At 68.2% G+C, this 8,265-nt stretch overlaps 1 long non-coding RNA gene across 1 annotated transcript; it reads left to right on the plus strand.

Moving 5' to 3' along the window:
• The first annotated feature begins 813 nt into the window (after positions 1 to 813).
• LOC138846369 (uncharacterized) lies at positions 814 to 5,007 on the plus strand. Its single transcript, XR_011383851.1, has 2 exons — positions 814 to 1,282; positions 2,147 to 5,007. It is a non-coding gene; the product is annotated as an uncharacterized lncRNA (long non-coding RNA).
• Positions 5,008 to 8,265: the final 3,258 nt, after the last annotated feature.

An 8,265-nucleotide genomic window follows, 5' to 3' on the forward strand; every position in this document is an offset into this window, starting at 1 on the left:
ACCCCCGGCCTTGTGAGCCAGGCTTGCGCATCCGGCCTTCATGCTAAGCCATGGGCGGTTGGCACAGCACCACCTGGTGGCTTGGTGGGGAATGGCACCCTCCCTTGCCCACGGACAGCGCCTGGACAGCTCCTGGGCTTGCCCTAAGCCCTCCTTGCTCTGGTCCTGAGAAGGCCTGTCCTGCCAAGGCCAGGTGGACACAGCTCTCAGGGGCCAGGCTCCCAGCAGAGGCAGCAAGGTGTGCAGGGCGCGGGAGACAGCCCGCCCACATGGCGCAGAGCCGATGCAGACGGCAGAAGCCCTGGCTAGCCTGGGCCTTTTCCAGTGTGAACTGGGCGGGGCCCGACATCGGGAGTGGGGCCAGGGGAGAGGACAGGGTCCTCATGACCCTCCCTGAGCCATCCGGGGGGCCTGAATCTCTGGCCTGCAGACAGGGGTGTGGCTTGCTGTGCTGACGGCCAGACAACGAGCAGCGATGCAGCGACCACGCCATCACCCCCTCATCGCAGAGGCCGGACAGCCCGCCAGCCCCCGCAGGACCCGCAGCTGCACCACCTGCCTGGCCCAGTTCTGCTGGAGATGGATGGCGAGTGATGCCCCTGGTCCCAGGGCTGCCGGACGGGGGGCTTTGCTGGGAGCCTCGGGAGTCCCGAGCCAGCCTCAGGGTGCCCCAGCCTGTTGTGCTGACAGGGAAAACAAGCAAAGATGAGACCCCCCCACACACACCTGTTCTGGGGTAGGGGGTGAGCGTGACGGGGGCGGGGAGGTCCTCGCGAGCAGGTTGGGGGCGGAGGGGAGCCAGGGCCCCACTCAGGAGAGCTGCAGGCTTGGGTGGGGGGAATCCCGTGGCATCCACGGCCCGCCCCTCCCCCGCACGCCCTCCCTGATCCCGGAGCCTGGGCGCGCTCCTGGGTTATCCAGCAGGGCCCTGTGGCCCCAGCAGGTGGGAGGACTCAGCTGAGGGCCCGCACGGCCCAGGTGGGCCCACTCCAGCCTCGCGAGTGCGCCCGTGAATCCCAGCTCCCTGCCCCGCTGCGTGAGCAGGGGCAGGTGGAGGAGGGGCGAGCGCGCGGGCCTCGGAGAAAGGTGGTTTCGTAGCAGGACGAGTGCACCTGTTACTTCCGCCTGGGCACTCACCCCGCCCTTTCAGAGCGCGTCCTACCGCCCGCGGGGAGGCTGAGCCTGGGAGCCTCGCCGTCCGGCTGAAGACACCGCAGCCCCGAGACCGAACTCAGAGCCCGCGGGGGCTCTGCAAGCCGCAGGGGCCTCTGCTCGCTCACAGGTGAGACAGCTTAAGGTGGCCGCCCGGGGAGGCCGGGTGCATAGGTGTGTGCCTGCCGCGCGGGCCAGCGTCCTCTCGCCTCCAGGGCTCTGGCTGTGCTCTGGTTCCGCGGGGGACCCCGTACTGAGGTGCACGCGGGTCTACATCCGCGGGGGACCCCCGTACCGAGGTGCACGCGGGTCTACATCCGCGGGGGACCCCCGTACCGAGGTGCACGCGGGTCTACATCCGCGGGGACCCCGTACCGAGGTGCACGCGGGTCTACATCCGCGGGGACTCCGCTCCAAGGTGCACACAGGTCTACATCCGCGGGGACCCCGTACCGAGGTGTAGACGGGTATATATGTGTTACTCCCATCCACTGGCTCACACCCCTCCGCCGCCCCAGGTGTCTGTAACGGCTCCCAGGCTGGGGCAGGAGCCGGGACTCAGTCCAGGTCGTCCACCTGAGAGGCAGGGACCCGACCTCTAGAGCCATCACCACCCCTCCGGGGTCTGTCTGAGCAGACCTGGGGCAGCTGGAACTCAAGCCCAGGTGCTCCATGGTGGGGTGGGGGCGTCGCAGCCACGAGCCCCACCCCCAGGCTGGGTGATGGCTTCCTGACACCGCCGGAAACCACCACGCCGTCGGGGTCCCCACCGGCCCCGCCTTAGTGGTCAGAGGCTGGGCTGCCGAGTGTAGATGCTGGTGCCGGGGTCAGCCCAGGGGTGGCCGTGTGGACTCAGCTGGAAAGTGTGCGCCTTGGTCTGCAGGGCTCCGCCCCCAAGGCCCGGTGCAGCGTCAGAGGTCGGAGCCCAGGCCAGGCCGCTGCTGTGTCCACACCCGGGCCTGGGAAGTGACCGAGGGCCGCCCTCTCCTTCCAGGTGAAGGAGTGGATGTCTCTCCGTCCTGGGCTCTCGCTGCTGCTGCTGCCGCGGCTGGCGCTCCCTGGGGAGAAGCTCTGCCTGGCCCTCACGTGACCTGTCCCCTGCCCCTTGGAAGTGCTCCCCGCGGCCAGGGGAGGAGAGGTGGCCCCGTCCGCTGGCTCCTCCTTTCTCGTGCTGTGCTGGCAGTGGGGGGACGGACGGGTGCCCCGTGGTGCTGGCTGGCTCTACCAGGTGGAACTTGTCCCTTAAGAAATTCCACTCATCTCCACAGCCCCAGATCTGTGGCCACAGTCTGCCGATGAAGCAGAGGCAGGGTGAGGGCGTGGACTGGTGCGGGTCTGGGCCAGTTACTGGGGTCCCAGACGAGACAGACGTGGGGGTGGTCTCGTGCTGACGGGGGCAGAGGCTGCAGTGAGTGGCCACAGCAGGTGGAGGACCCAGCACTGCCCGCACCGGGAGCCCAGCTTGCGAGACACGAACCTCCACAGTGTGAGACGTTGCTGTGGCGGCCACAGGACCCTGGCACGTCCCCACGTGCCCTGACGAGAGCTGGCGCCCCCGGCCTGGCCTTCGGTCACGGAGGGCTCCTGCCCTCCGCGGGGGCCACCGAGCTGCCCTTCCCCAGGGCAGAGGTTCAGAGGGGCTGCGGGCCTGGAGCTCTGGTCCCTTCTTAGTTCTCCGAGGAGTCTGGTGGGTTCTTCAGAATTCTGGGTCAGGTGCTGCGGTGCGTGACTGTGGCGGGGCAGCTGGTTCAGGGAAGGACTTTGATTGGCTAGGCTTGGTCATGTGCTTACCCCTTGGCCCTATCACAGTGGCCGGGGCAGGTGGGAGTCCTATGATTGGCTAGGCCTGTGTCACATGTTCACTCTGGGGTGGGACACTTCTGTGATTGGCAGGTCAAGTCTGACAGCATCACATGAGTGAATGAGGCTGGATGGGGAGGGGGCGGAGCCTGTCCCCTCCTGGTGCGCTCTGTGCTCAGATCGCGGGATGGGCCCGAGTCCGTGGGTTTGGGGCAATGACCGTGTTGGTCCAGCAGAAGCAGGAAGCTCATCCAGACTTGCCAGGGCGCAGTCCCAGAGGCACGTGGGAGTGACTGTCCACTGCACAGATGGGAAAATGGAGGTTTCGAGAGCCCAGGCCCCCACCAGGGAGGGAACCAGCCCGTTCCCAGCCCTGGCTCCGTGGGAGCAGGCCGGCCTCCGTTTCACCCATGGACCAAGTCCTCTGAATTCCGGCAGAGGGGAGAGGCCCACGAGGCAGTCAGAGCTCAGCTTAGGGCAGCTCACCCTGGGCCAGGCGGCGAGGCCGTCCCGGGGGCTGGCGAGTGACTTGGGCCCAGGCAACACGGCTCCGGGCTGAGGCTGTGCCCATGGGGCAGCCCGGCCCTGGGTGTGCCCAGCCACGCCTCCTGCCCTGCACACTGGGAAGGGGTCAGCCCAGGCACGGCCACCCCGTTTCTCCCTGGAGCACCCCAGGCACACAGCAGCTGCTGGGAAGGCCAGTGGGACTGTGAGTGTGCGCGCGCGTGTGTGTAGGGGCAGCGTCTGCAGAGCTGCTGGGGGCTGGGAGGCACCTGCCACCGTGACCAGGAGGTTCCCCGAAGCTACCGTCCATACTGGCCAGGGGGCGGGGCGGTGACCGGGTGGGGAGGGGCTGAGGAGTGTCAGAAGGGTTTGTGGTCGGTCGGTGTGGGGACTGGGGCTGCCCCCAGGGAACACGGTGGCTGGTATGGCTGTGTTTGGGTCCCGTCTGGCTGCCGGTGCGCTCTGGCCGCCCGCGGTGCCGCCACCATCCCGTTTCTCGGAATGCGAGCTTCATGGCTACCTACGAGGCCTCTTGTCCCACCTGCCCAGAGGCTGGGGCTGCCTGTGGTTCCCCGCCCCGTCCAAATCCAAGTCACCTGGGCGGCTGCAGGCGCCTCCGTCACACCTGTCCCAGCGCCCGGAGCAGGGGGCCTGGAACCCTGGGGGCGTGGGCTGCCTCCCGTGCCTGTCCTGCCCAGGTGCCGCCGGTGCCCGTCAGCCCTGGGCTGAACGGACTCCCCCAGAAGTCACGTCCACCAGGCGCCGTGGGCGGGACCTTGGCGGGATAGGTCCTCCCGGTGTGATCTAGGGGCTGTGAGGCCGAGATTCCCCAGTGAGGGAGGAGGGCAGAGATGCAGGCAGACCCGGGGAGAGGCCCCCCCCCACCTGCAGCCCGACAGGCAGGAAGACCCCGCCCCTTGAGCGGGAGGGGGCGGGGCCTTCCACACCTTGATTTTGAGCGTCCGGCTGCCGACTGCCCCTGCGGTTCCCTCTGCCTCTGCCTGGCTCCCGCCTGCGCCTGCCCCTCCCGGGCTTGGCCCCTCTGGCTCCTCACTGTGCCCCGTTCCTGCCTGGGGTGTGCTCCCAGCTCCGCCTCCCCCCCCCGCCTCACTCTGGCGCCCTCACTGGGGACCCGCGAAGCTGCCAGTGCCCGCTTCTCAGTCCCCTTGGGGCTTGTTCTCCCCACCCATCCAGCACCAACGGAGCCGATTTGCTGGTTTTTTTTTTTTTTTTTTTTTTTTTAGAGGATTTATTTATTTGAAAAGCAGAGTTAGAGAGGTGGGGTGGGGGGGCTTCCATCTGCCTGTTTACTCCCTAGTTGGCTGCAACGGCCAGAGCTGTGCCGACTGAAGCCAGGAGCCAGAAGCTTCTTCCAGGTCTCCCATGCAGGTGCAGGGGCCCAAGGACTTGGGCATCCTCCACTGCTTTCCCAGGCCACGGCAGAGAGCAGGATCGGAAGAGGAGCAGCCGGGACTCGAACTGGTGCCCATATGGATGGGATGCCAGCACTGCAGGCGGCGGCTTTACCCACCACGCCACAGTGCCGGCCCCTGATTGGTTTTTCGTATCAGTCTTGGACTCTGTCTCCTCCCTGCTGGACCCAGCCCAGAGCCGCACCCCCACCCAAGTGCTCCGGGCCTGAGTGCCCCCCCCCACTCCACGGGTGTTCACTGCCACAGTGTAAATGTGGGCGTGACGGTGCTGCCTGCGTTTCTGCCCTGCCGTGCCCAGGCAGTGTCTCCCCAGCCACGGCGCCAAGCGTGGTGTCTGCCCGTGGCCAGGCGGCCGTGCCCGGGGTCAGCAGAAGGCCGGGCCCAAGAACTCGGTCCCAGAGAGACCGTTCCGTGGTCCAGTTCCCTCTCCAGCAAGGAGGTGAGGAGGCGGGTTCAGTCCTGACGCGGCCCCCGGTCCTCTGGGACCTCGGGAGCTCCGGCGTCTCCGAGGAGGACGCCCGAGGGGTTCCCACGTCGAGGCTGGAGCCTGGCCCGGGCCAGTGGGAGCCGAAGACGCAGCCCGGGGTTGGAGCAGGCTCTGGGCTCGGCCCTGACCTCCGTGGGGGCGGCAGGAACCGGCTGCTTAGCCCGCGATGAAGCTTCTCAAAACCCTGCTGCGTGTGGGCCCCGGGAGAGCTGGGGGGGGAGGAGGCTGAGGGAGCGGGGGGCCCTGTCACCCCGCCCACGCCCATCCTGCCTGTCCCCGGAGCCCCGCGCTGGGCGCCGCGCCCTGTTCTCACCACTGTCTGCGTGGCCGCCCGTCTCTCCAGTCCCCTATTCCTGTGTTCAACGCCCTCAGGTCCCTGAGCTGGGCACCCCCCAGAGGGTCACCTCCCTACCATCTCCCCCTGTGCTGTCTTCTCCCCAGCACTGGGGGATGCCCTGCTCTGAGCACGGTCGGGGTGCTGTCAGCCATCTCCCCACACGGAAGCTGTGTGACCTCAGCTGAGACGCTTGATCTCCCTGCACCTCAGTTTCCTCGTCTGTGGAATGGGTACAATTAGCGCCAGGGCCCCTCCTCCCTGAGAGTGTTGGGTGTGTTGTTAATGGCAACCTCGATTGTTCCCCCTGTCACTTTGTGCCTGGCATTCATCCGCTGTCCACTCACTGTGTGCCGGTGTGGGTGTGGGTGTGGGCTCCGGCTGTACCAGGAGCCAGTGTGGTGACAGAGACCAGTCGTGCACAGGGGCGTCTGAGCTGTGACCAGGGGATAAGCAAGGGGGGCTTCCTGGAGGAGGTGTGGTCTGAGCTGTTTTGTCTTCAGTGAGTGAGAAGTAGCCATTCATTTGTTCGCTTGCTGGGTCAGCTGCTCCAAGGTACAAAGTCCGGATGCGGCGTTCGGTGCTGGAAACACGAAGGTGCCCACAGGGCTGGCCTGCGAGGGCTGCGGCCAGAACGGGGACGCAGATCTGACCCCTCCTCCGGGCCAGTACTGGGCCCAGGGTGTGGCCAGGCCAGGTGTGGGCGTGGGCAGGGCCCTGAGGGCCACACAGCCAGGGGGTCTGGGGGGTCTTGTCCCATCAGCCTAAGCGTGGCTACGTGGTGCAAGGGCCGGGCTCCCCACGGTGCAGCCGGTGAGAAGCGGCCCAGTGCAGCGCAGAGGGAGGTGTGCGTGTGTGCAGCACGCACACACGTGTGCAGCGCGTCTGTGCAGACACAGCACGCAGGCACAGAGCCTCCCGCCACCATATCACACACACTGCACAGGAAGTGACGGCCACAGTCCCACCCACGGCGCTGCCCCCAGCTGCCGGCCGCTCACCAGGGCGGCCCTGCCTTGCGTCCCGGCCCCTGGAGCTGCTCCCGGGCAGGCGTGGGCTCGGTGCGTGCTCACCCTCGTGGTTAAGGGGCCAGGTGAGGCGCCCCCATCCCCATGGGAGTACCCGGGTTCTATTCCCAGCTCCGGGACCAAGTTCCTGGTCCCCAGCTTCAGCCGTTGGAGTCGTTTGTGGAGCAAACCAGGAGACAGAAGCGCTCAAATAATCAACATCTTTGTGATTGAAAATACAATGCAGGGCCCGTGGTACCCGGCCCGTGCCCAGGGAGGCCCCCAGGAGCCCTGGGGACATGGCCATGCCTGGGCCGGTGCTGGGCCGCGGACCGCGCAGGTAATGCCGGGGTCCGTTACTGCCCGTGGAGGGCGGGCGCCTGCCTAAAGAACTCCGCCCTGGAGCCCAGGCAGCAGCGTTCGTGAAGGGGCGGGGCACTGGTGTCAGTTACAACCTTGGCCGTGCCAGTGCCAGTCTTGCCGTAGCAGGCGCCGGCCTGAGTCACCTGGGGGACGCAGACGGATGACAGCCTTGGCGGTGCCCAGCCCCCCCCCCCCCCCCCCAGTCTCTGACTCGGGTCTGGGTGAGGCCCGGCATCTTCGGCAGCGGCTGCAGTGCGGCCCCCACGGGGAACGCGCCTGGAGGGGCGCCAGCGGCTCTCACCAAGGTGTGCGTGACGGCAGCATCTGGGGTCTCAGTGCCCCCTGCCCCCGCTGCCTGTGGGGGGGAGCCCCCATGCCCCCCAAGCCCCAGGCACCTGGAGGGAGGCCCCCATGCCCCCCCCCGAGCCCTGGGCACCTGGAGGGAGGCCCCCGTGCCCCCCCAAAAGCCCCCGGCACCTGGAGGGAGGCCCCCATGTCCCCCTAGCCCCGGGCACCTGGAGGGAGGCCCCCACGCTCCCCTTCTCCAGCCCTGGGCACCTGGAGGGAGGCCCCCATGCCCCCCCCGAGCCCCGGGCACCTGGAGGGAGGCCCCCGTGCCCCCCCGAGCCCCGGGCACCTGGAGGGAGGCCCCCATGCCCCCCCCGAGCCCAGGGCACCTGGAGGGAGGCCCCCATGCCCCCCCCTGAGCCCCGGGCACCTGGAGGGAGGGCCCCATGCCCCCCCGAGCCCGGGCACCTGAAGGGAGGCCCCCACACTCCCCCACCTCAGCCCCGGGCACCTGGAGGGAGGCCCCCACACTCCCCCACCTCAGCCCTGGGCTCCTGGAGGAGCAGAGCAGGTGCAGGAGGCCCAGCCGGCTGCTGTCCGGCGCGTGTGTGGCCCTGCGGGCGGCTCTGCCTGGCCGCAGCAGAAGCCCCATCCATGTGCTCCGTCCCCTGGGGGCCCAGTGCAGCTCACGGCCACCCAGGGCTGTGGACGAGTGGTTTGTCCGAGGAGCTGGGAGCGCTGCAGGCTGGGCCAGGGCCAGCCTTCGAGGCCACCGTGGCTGCAGTCAGCTGGCCTTGTGCAGGCAGGGACCAGAGAAGCCACGCAGACCCCACCCCTGCTCCACCTATGCCGTGTTCCCGCCTGACAGCCACTTAGGACCCACCCGGGGGAGCCGCC

The sequence above is a fragment of the Oryctolagus cuniculus genome, chromosome 18, assembly GCF_964237555.1.
Source record: "Oryctolagus cuniculus chromosome 18, mOryCun1.1, whole genome shotgun sequence".
NCBI lineage: Eukaryota > Metazoa > Chordata > Mammalia > Lagomorpha > Leporidae > Oryctolagus > Oryctolagus cuniculus.